General features: G+C 46.5%; 1 protein-coding gene across 2 annotated transcripts in view; it reads left to right on the plus strand.

Moving 5' to 3' along the window:
- LOC111157513 (ArfGAP with GTPase domain, ankyrin repeat and PH domain 1) overlaps nucleotides 1-13,981 on the plus strand; it is a 556,692-nt gene that overhangs the window by 454,683 nt on the left and 88,028 nt on the right. The gene's annotated exons all lie outside the window — the stretch shown is intronic.

Genomic DNA, 13,981 nt, shown 5'->3' on the forward strand with positions numbered 1-13,981 from the left:
TCGGGAAGTGACCTTCATGACAGCCCCCCAACAGCCACCCTGGCGACCTGTAGGAATGCTGAGGGGCCGGGCCACGGAAATGTCTGTTTTTAAAATTGGTTTTCAGCAGGCATGGATAATTCAGACTCCTTAATTTTTTATGTTTGTTTTTAGACCTTGGGGATTCCTCTCCCCCTCTTAGAAATGTATTAAGCTTCCAACCTTATGAATATATCACTTTAATTAATACATTTCTAATAGGAGTAAGCTGTGCTGTGAACACTAATTATGAATTTTTGATTCTTTAATTTTGTGATTCTTCTGTCTTTGATAAGCATCTCCTCAGTTGGTTTCCCTCCCCACCCCCACAGACCCACAGCAAGCCAGTTTACAGTAACACAATATATTTTATTTTCTAAAATATATTTCCAACACAGTTAATCAGCCAAGTATGGCGTAACGTATGGTGACTCCTCATTAACGTTAATTGTTACCCAGTGTAAAAAACGCATTTATTTTGAGCCCATTTATTTTCTCATTTTTCATTTACAGCTATTATAAACCGTTTTTGAGTACACATACATATTTAATGTACCTAAGAGGTGATAAAATGGCATGTCTTCCAAGAAAGCCTGCTTCACGGAGGCAGAGTGGGCCATCGGGTCCCTGCAGCTGCCCCCAGGAGGAGGCGCTCATGGTCGCATCCCCCACTTCCTGGGGGTGGGGGGTGGCAGTACTCACTTTACGCTTTTACTTCTCCTGTGTGTGTGTGTGTGTGTGTGTGTGTGTGTGGAGAGGTGAAGGGAGAGAAGGTCATTAGCACTTTTTAAATTCCTCTGGCTTGTTTTGCTGGTGATGAGACAGCGTGAGAGTCCACACAGCCATCTGCGGTCGGGCCCCACGTGATGCCTAAGAAGTCGGTTTCGTCCACTAAGCCATGATCCTTTGCGAGGAGTCGGTGGATTTTTTTTCATGAATGCTGAAAAATGAATTTGTGGTGCCACCTTCGGTTCACTTTAGAGAATGAAGTTGGTGTGTTAGGAACCTACTCTTCTCGTACAGTGTCCTGTGGGGCAGGGGCAAGGGGAGCAGGAGCGCCCAGAGCCAGCCTGGCATCGCCTCCATTTGCTGGGTGAGCTCGACCACGCAGTACCCATGTAGGCAGCTTTTCTGCAAACTGAAGGAACAATAGGCTCCTTTAAACTCTTGATCTTGATCAAGAACATAGGAATTAACCATCAGTGAGGAGCATTCTTAAAAGACGAATTTGCGTATTAATATCTGTTTTTTCATAGATGTAGTTTCCTCGGAGGACATGTAGGCCTAACAATGAAATAAGATTAGAAATTGGATCAAGTTTCATGTAGGAGTGCAGAGAACTTTGAAATTGTTAGGAAAAACAATTACTCCTGCATCTTACTGTTTTATGTGTAAAAGAAGCATATATATTATTTTTATTTTCCAGAATTGGGCAAAAGTTTGTTTTTCCATCTGTCATAATTAGCCACCATTTAGAGTGTTTAGGCAACCAAGACAGGTGTTGATATTTTTAACTGGTAAATATTTTATAAGAATCTCATCTTCATTCCTAAGTGAGGGTTTTGTACGTGCAGGCACTTGACTCTTCTAACCTGTGTATTTGATCTGAGCTCTTGAGTGCATGACTTTCTCTTCTCTCCAGCATTATCAGGGGCTTCCTTTCCCACAAATGGGGTGATCACAGTGAAGTCCCAGCTCTCCGTGGGTCCCATTCGCTGTCCTAAGGGGCTGTCCCAAGTGGCAGTGCTTCCCCCTCCCCCCCACCCCACCACCACCCCTCGCAAAGGCTGTGGTGACAGTGATGCTGGGTTACACGGCAGTTCCAAAGAACATGAACCTCTTTGAGAACTGAATGTTTCCTTGTGCCTTAGTTATTCTGTCTGGCAGTTTCGTTTTTAAATTAATATTCAGCAAATAGTCACTGAGCACTTTCTCATAGAAAAGAAGTGATACGTGGTGATTATTGCCCCACAGCGATTGATGAATGTTGATGAATGTTCTCGGGGCCACAGCTGAGGGTGCCGGGACTCTGGAGAATTCACGCATGGGAAGTTCTTAAAACCACTGTGCTCCGGGGAGGTGTCACTGGCCAAACAATGTCTGAGCTGGACTTGAAAATGTGGGGCAATGTCTAGGCCTGGGTAGTGTGGCGTGCAGGGGTGGGCGTGGCCCAGGCCAAGTCCGGCCCACAGGAGAGTGTAGAAACTGGGGAATCACCAGCCATGGGGTGGGACCTCCAGGTAAATGAGGAGGGGTAGGAGCTGGTAAGGCCAAAAGAGAGCAAAGGCCTGGCTGAGCCTTTGAGCCAGGGGTGTATTATAACAGTGACTCTGGGGTTTGTGTGTTCACTTGTGATCTGCCTGTTCCCAAGAGGACTAGAGGCAGCCAGCGGCATTGCTGGAAGGGATAAGATGAGGCAGGGAGGCCCATTGGAAGGCTGTGGTCCTGGTGGATCCTCTGAAAGCCATAAATGCTCTGTCAAAAATATAAAGAAGCAACTCAGCTTAATAGCACAGCAGTAATTCAGACACCCACCATCTTCACTACCTCATGCAGTGTCCTCGAACAGAAATAAAGAACTCCAAAGTTTGGGCTAGAATTTCCATGTGGAATTCAGTCTGCAACGTGAGAATGGACAGGCAGCCTGGATCCTGCCTGTCTGAGACAGGGACAGATGCCCCCCTCCCAACCACTCCCTCTGGTCTCTCTGCAGAATCTAGGATTGTTAGTACAAACAGCTGGAGGGGTCTTTTAATGTGGCCCTAAGGTAATACTAAAAAGAAATATTTTAATAAATTTTTATTTCTATCCAAGGAAGGGCCAAGTGCAATATATCCAGGCTAATTCTTTGGAAAGGGGCCCAGCTGTTTTCCCGAGAAGCTCAGTCCGTTCCATCTTGTGCAGGAGATTCATTCTGACAGTGGAATATAATTAGAAATGTACCGTTCCTCCCCCAAACACACACACACAACCATGGAGAGGTTCAACACAGCGATCCTCCTCCAAAGAAACATCCAGTCTCCTGAAACCACCTCTCATTGGTGTCACCCAGGCCCGCGGGTGAGTTAGGAAAACAGGCGCCTTTGACCAGCCGGCTGGCCTTCTGCTTGTTGTCCCTGCGCCCCTGATTAGGGCAGCTTCGGACGGCTCATAATTGGTTCCAGTGATTCTCAGCTGCCCTGAGAACTGCCGTTCAAACTTGAGCAGCGTCATGATCAATCGAAGCTGACGGCAGTGAAGCAGTATTGACTTCCCATTCCTAAACCGGGGAATCATTAGTCAAGAAAAGCATCTTTTAATTACTCCCAGGAAGAAAAAAAAATCTTTTTGGATGGATTCTGCAACAACTGCCATTTTTTTCCAGTGCATTCGATATTAAATTTATTGTCGCAGGAGGGGAGAGGATGCCCTTCATCCCCCGTCAGTGATGGAGGTTTAATTCAGAGAAAGGAGCCCGGTAGAGGATATCGATGGTACAACAGTTAACTACAGCTGGGGTGGAATCAGAATCCCCCTCTCTAATTGCTATTGATGCCATTTAAGCACACACTTAAAATATTGATTTTAAATGGGCATGCTGAAGCAGGAGAGCTGTGGTGACAGCGGACGGGATTTGCTAGATCCTAGGGGCTAACGCAGGGGCAGTGGGCTGTGTGTGGGGGTGGGGGGGGCGAGGGCTTCATGATACATAGCACATGAGTGTGCAGGGGCTTCATGACACGTAGCGCACGAGTGTGTGGGTCGCTCCGTGCAGTGTCTTGTGTGCACTTGGACGTGGGGCCTGGAGCAACCAGGCAGGGCCCTGGCTCCCACATTAGGACACGTGGAACCGTCAGGCCAAGTCCCCGAGCTCGCTGTGGCCCCTTTCACATCAAGGAGTAGTGCACTCAGAAGCAGAGACAGCCAAACTGTGAAGAGTATGTTTCTTGAGCGAATGAACGAATGAGCGAGCGGATGGGGGGACACGGGAATGGGGCCGCGTGGAACCCACATGCCAGGTGCTCCTGCTGCCTCAGGGCCAGGGGTTGCTCGCTTGTTCATGCATGAAATCGGGGCTGCGCATTTGCAGCACACCGTGAAGTTGTCTGGGCAAACCTCAGATCTCTTTCCCTCCTCGGCCCCGTGGGGGTGTTTGGAGGGCTACTCTCTGTGTCACTGTGGTGCATTGTTCTCCATTCCTGTCGCTGTTTCACTTTGGAATGTTTTAGGATTGCCTGTGGTGACCCTAATTTCCTCCCAGGACCGAGTGGAGCCCTCTGGTCCGTGTTCCTCTTGGCAGAAGCCAGACCGTACTCGGCCACCTACTTCGTCTTCCCCTCTCCCAACTTTAGGTCTCCATGTATAGGCCTCGGGTCCATAAGGGTCTGCAGGGATCCCTCGCGGCTGGCGTTTCAGGGCAGGTAGCCTATTTACACGGTGGTCTGGGAGCCAGCCGATTTGGTCTCAGAAATCAAAGGAGCCTGGACGTGTGTTTTCTATTCTGTCAAAGAGCCCTTGGGAGGAGCTCTAAACCCTACCGAAATCCCCCTTCCTTCTGATCCCACTTGGAAGGGAGCCGAGTTGCTGATTTAGGATACACTCTTCTGCCTCTTTGAGCGTTCTTTTTCTTTCTGTCATTGTCACCTGCACATCCAAACTCCCCTCTTGTCTTTAACCTATAAAAAGATGCCACCTTCGGGAGGAAGATTTGGGGCCGGACGTCAGAAATCTGCGTGGGAGAGACTGGCCGCGCACTTCCAGATGGAGCAAGTCTGCCCAGTGACACGAGTTCCGGTCCTTTTTGATTCGGGATCGCCACTTTCATCTTATTTATGCACATGGAGATATTGATAAAGGGGAAATGTATCCAAACTGAAAATAATTGGATCCCTACCGTTAACTCTGAGATATTAAAAGCAGTACCACTTGGCCACGTCTTTGTCTCGTTAGGTTTGATCATAAGATCACAATATAGTAATCTCGGGCTCAAATTTCTGGCATAAAGATGCACTGTTCCAAATGTGGCCTCAGGGAACATGAGTACCCACACGGCCCCAGGATTATCTCATCTTATTATTTTTCAACAGTTCTTGGCCCGCTGAGGTCAGTGTTTTGTCTCTTTTGAGTGTTCTCTATGCTTGACACCTTTTCCTATTTTCTTTCTTTAAAAAAAAAAAAAAATGGGCAGGGGGTGGAATCGGGGGTGGGGGGGATGGGGAAGGACTTTGCACTGATGACCAGAACCCATCTGCAGTTGGGTGGCATCTGCTCCCCACATGTCACTTCCCTCATTAACAAGCAATTGAATTAATTAAATGCTACTCAGAACACGCATAACAAGCTACCGGCAGTGTCCAAATTAGCACTGATAATCAAGGATGATTTCCTTTATTATCCCGCTAAGTGGTGTGCAGACTCTGATCTCCCTGTCTGCCCTCATCTATTTACATACCCCCAGCTTCTGCCTTTGGAAGCGGAGGTTATCTTACCTAGTTAATTTGCCACAATCACCAAGCATGGCGGATTGATGCCCTGCCCCCGCCGCCGCCACGCAGCCCCCTCCCCGCCTGCCCTCCCCCAGCCCCAGCCTTTGTATCTCAAGCTCACTGATAAATTAAAGGCCACCCCTGTGGTCTCTCAAGTGAGTAATAGAGGCAGAAATTTCATTTTGCAACTGGCTGATTTAATGATCCAAAGGGTAATTAATGGCCTGATTATCTTAATGTTAAATATGTCCGGCAGCAATTACTGTGACCTCCCGCTTGTCAAGGTCCGGGCTGTGCTCTTCTTTCAATTAAGTTCTCTGGGGCTTAATGGTATGAATAAACTCCTCTGATTCTATCATCCCGGACGGACGCAGAGGGTTCAGGAGCTGGGGGCTCGCTTGGAGTTTTAATCAGCCTGTCTCCTACTCCGGCGATCAGAGTTAACAATTACAACAAGGACAGATTAACTTTCTTCTTCCCCGTGCGGAGCACCCCCCACGCACGCGCGCGCATACACGCGCGCGCGCGCTTTGTTGTTGTTTTATTTTATTTATTTTCTGTCGTTTATTTCAGCGCTCTGAGGGAGAATCCTGTGTGTGGAGGAAGCCGCTGGTCTCTTCCAATATAAATTATCATGTGAGCGCTGTGGTTTTCCTGTTTGACAGGCTTAATTAATTGGCAGGAGCCCCTGAAAATGACAGTGCCACTAATTGCAACTCAGAGTGCATTTCTGTCATCGTGGTGTGCCTGTCAGCGGGCGTGCCCCGGCCCTCGCCGGCACAGCGGCCACCCTCCCCGTCCAGGCGGGGACCGGCTCCGGAGCGCATGGGGACAGAGGCAGAGCTGTGGGCTTACAGGCGCGCCGTCTGCGTGCAGGACTGACCTTTACTGCCGATAAAGTTTACACGGCTGCGGCCCTGCAGACCCAACAGCTGCTTGGGGACCTCAGATTCTACTTCAGATATTTCAGCGACGTCTCCTCGCAGGCTGGCTTGGAACCAGACTGCAGGAACCATAACTCACTGAGCGCCCCCCCATGACCGGCTGGTCCTTCCCAGTACATGGTGAAATATGCTTGGTTTACCGGGACTCTTCCCGGATCAGAAATATTCCACTATAAATACGAAGCCAATTAGAAAAACGTACAAATGAGAAGTACATTAACACTGGCTCAGAAATAATGCCTGTAGATCACAGTCGACGACAGATTCAGTGGTTCATCTGGTAAACCGCGGTCAGGGGGCTTGGTGGGAATTTATGCTCAGCTGTCGTGGCCTCCGATTAAGCGCTCGTTAACAGACTCGCTCCAATTGTAAGAAAGCGGATTTAAGAAGATTCTTTCCTTACGGTTCAGTAAAATGGGATCTGCTTTTTACAAGAGAACTGTACCTTCCATTTGCCTTTGAACCAGACGGACAATGTAGTGCTCTGGTGTATTGTGGCCGCCTGCGGCCCGCAAACCCCAGGGTTTGTTTGATCCTGCAGGAGACTGAATGTGTCCTGGGAGCCAGTGTGGCTACCGGGGAGCTGTCTTGAGTTGAAAATCCCTCTCGTTTACTCTCTGAAATGGAGCGATGGGGACAATTAAGGAGTTTTTTTTTATTTCTAAGAATTTTTATTGCCACCGGTAGATGTAAATGCAAGCCAGTGGCCAGCGCTGGCAGCCTCTGGGGGTCCTGGGCATGCCTGGGCCTCTGGCCCGTTGTGAGTGTATATAAGGGAACGTCACGCTAAGATTAACCTCTTGGGGCTTGAAGTACCTATCATGGAAAACATTCCAAACAATGGGCCCATGAATTCTTTCTACAACAGCTGCCTCTGTTTTTATTCCTGCGATGGTAGAACATTTTCCAAAGCGTCTTTTCTTCCGGTGTTGTTTTGAGTCTTTTGCAAGAGAAACTTTCTCTCTTCTGGGGAACTTTCTGCTCGGTGCTGTGAGCTTTTCCTTAGCATGGAGCTGTCCCGTGACACAGGATGATCTCCATTTTCCAAGCAAGAAGAATGAGGACCTAAGGTCCTTGTGTCGTTTCTCTGGGATCCCACACAGAACTGTGGGCTGGATCACGTGAATTCAGGATCAGACCCCTGGAACCTACTCTTGGTCCTTCTACTGCTCCTGTCCTTGGTCACTCAGCCTCATGTGGCTAAATCCAGTAGCTAAATCCATGTGGCTAAATCCTGTGGCATTTAGAGATGCAGTATCCCCTTCCTCTCCTCCCCAAGGCCCCAGCTCACACTCTCGTTAGCATGGTGTCTCTGTGTATATATATTACCAGTGTAAAGCGATAATATATAAGATCACATAGCCACCATATCTCTACATTCGTGAAATCCAGTGGCCTCGCTCATAGTTACTGAAGTATGATAAAGCATCATTCATTTCCGTTTGCATTCTTGGGGCAAACCTGATCTTTTAAGTCATTCAGTCATGATTCTAAAGTCTTCATTTTCTGCAGTTGGTGCTAATCTTGAAAGCTCTAAGTATCTGGATCAACCACCACAAATGTGTGGATCGAGCCCCGACATTTCATGTAACTACATCCTTCTGCCTGAGGCTCCCTCTGTCCATGACCCTGACACAGCATTGCGTGTTGAAAACATTCAGCTTCCATTTCCAGAAAGCCTTACAATCACATTTATTATCTGCATGATGAAATGCACAGGCAGGCTGGAAGATTTCTAGTTTGGGTTCCATGACCAGCATTTTCTGAGATTTTTTATTTAAAACAAAAAACAGGGTATCTTCTCTTTTTTAATAGGAAACTACCCATTATTTCCACCCACTTGATCATGTAGATTTAATGTTGAAACAATATTTATGAAGTTTCCTGGGTTCTTTTTTTTTTTTTTTAAGATTTATTTATTGGAGAGAGAGAGAGTGGGGGGGGACAGGCAGATGGAGAGGGTAAGAGGGAGATCTCAAGCAGATGCCCCACTGAGCACGGACCCCAACATGATGCTCAATCTGAGGACCCTGAGATCATGACCTGATCCAAAATCAGGATCCGGACTGTCAACTGACTGAGCCATTCAGGCACCCGTCCTGGGCTCCTTTTTATCTGGAAGACAAAATCAGCTGTGTACCTGGGTCCTGCAGGCTAACAGTGAGAGAGACAGACAAGTGGTCTATGCCATCTCAGGTGCTGGCAAAGGTCTACTGATGTGGATGATGTGGTTTTGTTTATTTCCCTTTATACTTGTAAAGTGGTTTTACTACAGCATCAGCATCACCTAGAGGTGTATGTTTTTGGCCCTACCCCACACCTACCCAGTTGGCATTTCTAGGGCGGGGCCCAGCAATATGCTTTAACCTTCTGTGTGATTCTTATGCTTATTAGAATTTGAGAAGCACTGGTTCACACCAGGCAGCATAGACAAGTGTTCACAGCCCTTCCTGGAGTCCACTCCCTATCTCAGCCTAAGTCCCTGGACTTCATTCCTCATTTCTTGAGACGCAGATGTCTGTCTTCTTTGTTTACCAGACAGTTGTCTGGCCTGACATATCCAGGATGCCAACCCAGCAGATGCTGCCATCCACAGAGTACATCTCTTTGTCTTGCCCCAGTACAAGAGGATTATACGCTATGATCAAATGTCATTGTCCCCAGGAATGCAAGGTTGGTTCAACACCCAAAAATCAGCCCATGTAAAACACTACATTAATAGAATAAAGGACACGAAGTACACAATCATCTCAGGAAATGCAGAAAATAAATCTGACAAAATTCAGCACCCTTTCATGATAAAAACACTCAGCAAACTGGGAATAAAAGGATACTCAGCCTGCATCTTAGAAAAGCCCACAGCTAACACCTGCTGAATGGTAACATACCGAAGGCTCTCCCTCTAAGATCAGGAACAAAGCAAGGTTGTCTGCTGTCATCACTTCTGTTCAACATTGTACTGGAGGTTCAAGCCAAGGAATTAGGCCAGAAAAAGAAACGAATATCATCCAAATTAGAAGTTAAACTATCTCCCTTGGCAGATGACATGATCTGTATATCAGAAGTCTGCCAGAATCCACAATGAATTATTACAGCTAATAAATGAGTTCAGCAAAATTGAAGGGTACAGAATCAGGTACAAAACTCAATTGTATTTCTATATACTTGCAGTGAACAATCCAAAATAAAATTTAAGAACAAAATTCCATTTAGTATAGCATCAAAAATAATATACTTAGAAATACATTAACCTGTGTACTGACAATCACAAAACATCTTTGGAAGAGATTAAAGAAGACCTAAATAATTGACAGGACATCCCATGTTCATGGACTGGAAGACTTAATATTGTAAAGATATCAGTACTTCTTAAATTGACGTACAGATTCAACACAAAATTGGTCTTTCATAATCTCAGCTGCTTTTTTTCTTGTTTTGCAGAAATGGACAAGCTGATCTTCTAGCATATATGGAAATGTAATAGACCCCCCCCCCCCAGACAGGCAAAACAATCTTGGAAGAGAATAACAAAGTTGGAAGACCCACACATAAAACTAACTACAAGAGTATAATAATCTAAGGCTGTGTGATATTGGCATAAGAATAGACTTAGAGATCAATGGAATAGAGTTGAGAGTTATGTAATACCCCATACATCCTTGGTCAGTTGATTTTCAACAGTGATGAAGACAATTCAGTGGGTGTGGGGGGAACAGTCTTTTCAACAGGTATCCAGATGCAAAAGAATGAAGTTGGACCCCTCTCTTTATATGCCATATATAAAAGTTAGCTCCAAAGGAATTAAAGACCTAAGTATAAAGACAAGAACTTTATTATAATACTTTTAGAAGAAAACATGGGTAAATCTTTGCGACCTTAAATTTGGCAATGGCTTCCTAGATACATCTAGAGCACAAGCAACATAAGGAAAAACAGATTGGACTTCATGGAAATTAAAAATCTCATTGCTTCAAAGGACAATACCAAGCAAGTGCAAAGGCAACACACAAGGGACACCTGGGTGGCTCAGTTGGTTAAGCATCTGCCTTTGGCTCAGGTCATGATCCCAGGGCCCTGGGATCAAGTCCTGCTGAGCAAGGAGCCTGCTTCTCCCTCTGCCTGCCACTCCCCCTGCTTGTGCATGCATGCGCTCTTTCTCTCTCTGACAAAATCTTTAAAAAAAACAAAAACAAAACTATTAAAAAAAGACAACACACAGAATGGATGATAATATATAAAAACCGTACATTTAATAATCTTGTATCCAGATCATATAAACAACGTTCACAGCTCAACAATAAGAAGACAAATAACCCAGGTTTTAAATGTGCAGAGACTCTGAAAAGACATTTTTTCTAAGCAAGATGCAAACACACAAAAAGATGCCAAGCATCATTACGTACTAGGGAAGTGGAAATCAAGCCCATATTGAGAGGCTACTTTACACCCACTAGCATGGCTGTAATCCAGAAGGTGGACAGTGGTGGGTGTTCGCAAGGATGTGGAGAGCCTAGAATGCTCCTACACTGTTGGTGGGAATAGTAAGTCACAGAGCGCCTTGGAAAACAGCCTGGCAGTTTCTCAAAAAATGAAACGTAGAGTTACCATGTGACCAAGCAATTCTCCTCCTAGGTATATACTTAAGAGAAATGAAAACACATGCCCGTACAAAAATTTACACTTACGTGTTCACAGAAGCACTTTTCATAATAGCCAAAAAGTGAAAGCAAAACGCCCATCACCTGATGAATCAATACATAAAATAGGGCCTATCCATACAATGGAATGTTATTCAGTCATAAAAAGGAATAAAGTACCACGTATGCTGCAATTTGTATGAACCTTGAGAACAAAATGCTGAGTGGAAGGAGCCAGACACAAGAGGCCACACGTTGTACAATTCTGTTTATACAGAATGTCCAGAATAGGCAAATCCACGGAGACAAAATAGACGAGTGCCTGCTGGGGGCTGGGCGAGGCAGGGCAGTGAGGCCTAGGGACTGGCTTTCTTTTGGGGATACTGAAAATGACCTGGATTTCCATGATGGTAATGGCTGTACAACTTTGTAAATATCCTAAACACCACTGAATTGTACACATTTAAAGGGTGGATTTTATGGCATCTAAATTACGTCAATTAAAAAAAAAAAAAAAAACGAGGAATTTCCAGGAGAAAGATGAGGCAAGACATTCTGCAAAAAGAGAACATTCTGGGCAAAGGTGCAGAGGCATGTGTGGTGGGGAAAGGTTGGCCCGGCCAGCCCGTCTGCCCCTCGTCCGGCATGGGGAGACAGTGGAGGAGTTTTTCCAGTGTGATGCTTTGACCGGTGGTTCCACTCTAGCCAGATCTCCCTGTACTTGGAAGGATAGACCAGATGAGGATGAGACCAGGAAGAAGGTCATGCTGATCGAGTCTGAATTGGTGATCATCCATACCAGGGCCTTCGGGGAACCTGTGCGAGGCCCCAGGCACAGCCCGCCATTGTGGCACAGAATCCACACAACAAACCGACGTCCTTCAAAGTGTCCTCCCCTGGGCCATGGGACAATTGCCAAGGCCATTAACTGACAAGCAGAACAAACAAGGTAACAAGTCACAAGCCCCTGACAGATCAATGTCATGATAGTAAAGGTAAAAGTTGCACAGGAAAAGGGCAGGGTAGTGGCACAGCCTGCCCAGCACGGCCTTGGCCCAGCCGTGGCCATCCTCTTGTGGCTTCAGAGCAGGATCTCTGGGCCACACCCTCCAAAACCAGCAGACAGAGCGAGCCTCCCCCGCTGCAGAGCCCTGATTTCCCCAAGAAACTGGCTGTGGTCCCAGAGAGTAGGAACAGCAGGGGCAGTACTAGTAAAGCCACAAATAATTAAATGTCATTTGTAACTTATACAAACTTTCATCGACCTGAGATCCAGAAGACGAACATTACTGGAGTACACAGCACTCAGTCTTAGGGACTCGCTCATATGGAAAGCATCTCTAATGTGCATGATCTAATACAAATGACCCTGGGGGGCAAATACATAATCATGATTACTTACTCATGACTTTCTCCTTGACGACCCCCAAGTGCCACCCTGTGTGTTTTCACATGGATCCTCATGATCTCAATGAGCTTGGAAGATACTTGTTTGGAATCAGAGAAGAGGACCCCCAGGCAGGCAAAATGTCTTACATCTAATCTAACCCAGACTTGGAGCAGAGTTAGCTCATGGACTTAACCATTCGGGGCCCCTAAGAAAAGTTGGGTGCATGACTTGCAAGAGTGGAATTCTGTCAACAAATGACCACAGTCTTGAGCCATGCCTTCTCACCACTCCAGTGGTTTTCAGCTGGGAGACATTTGGAATAGACCGTGGGGTAGGTTATGGGACTGGGGGCCTGGGATGCCAGTGCCCAGGTAGGAGGAGTCGCTTTGCCCAGAGGGACTGTAGCGCCCTGACGGAGGAACACGGTAGAGCCAACCATGAAGTAAACCCGTGCTGCTCTGACGAACAGAACCAGCCCTCCCCTCACGGGCTGCCTACACACTTCCACAGACTCCAGCAGAGGCCTCTGGGGAGCCAGGACCTCTAGCAGGAGGTTGCTTCTTGGTGTGGGCAGTGGATGAACTCAGAAAGAGGAACACGTTTTCATTCTAGAATGCCAAACTACCTTTGTAAATGCATTAGACGAAACGAGGATAATTGTGTACTCCATAAAGTTCCAAAGGAACCACAGTAGATGCTCAATAAATATTTGAGAGCCTGTGGGTTTTCTTCCCCAAAAAACTAAAGTTAGGGCTATGACGCATGATCACTAAAAAGGAAGTGGAAGTAAATGGCTGGCCAATGGCCCCAGGGAGTATCTGTCTGATGGAAGATATATGCAAAATAGTGTGAACGCCAGTCCTTGGAGAAGGTGACGAAGCAGAGTCATGTGCCCCAGCGACTTAGAGCTGTGTAGAATGCAAACTCATTTAAAAGCTAGGAGACAGCTTAGAGAGGTGTAAGGCATAGGGTAACTTGAGACTTGCGGATGAAGCAGTGTTTCTGGGACTGGGATCCAGGTCCTGTCCAGGGGCTCTAACCCAGTGGGAACAGCACACCCCACGGGGCTACCATAACACAAGACTGAAGGGTACTGCAGTGTGAGTACAGATAAACAGTACAGTTGCCTAAATGCATAATCAGGAGTAAACTTTGCATCAGGAAGAAAGGTGGGATGTTATGTCATTTTCTGTCATAAGTAACTGTATAGTTCCAAAAAATTACTCTTGATTTCAAAGTTCTCATTCCCTTGTTACGTTCCTGTCCAAGACTGTTCTTTAACAATCACGTTTCATCTTGACAAAGCATGTGTGAGCTTTTCTTCATCTCCTGGGATAGACCCTGTTTTCCAAAGTGCGACAAAAGCCAGTGACTGGGCCATGTCGTGAGGCAGCATCTGAGGGTGACGTCACCAGCCATCATGGTAAAGGCGACAGCTGCGCCCATACAAAGTGAGGGTGCCTCTTCTTAGACTCAGTTGGGACAAAGCAGAGCACCCTTTCCAGGTGACATCATTGCCAAGGGAAC

Source organism: Enhydra lutris, unplaced genomic scaffold (genome assembly GCF_002288905.1).
Source record: "Enhydra lutris kenyoni isolate GAN:26980312 unplaced genomic scaffold, ASM228890v2 scaffoldscaffold1, whole genome shotgun sequence".
NCBI classification, from domain to species: Eukaryota; Metazoa; Chordata; class Mammalia; order Carnivora; family Mustelidae; genus Enhydra; species Enhydra lutris.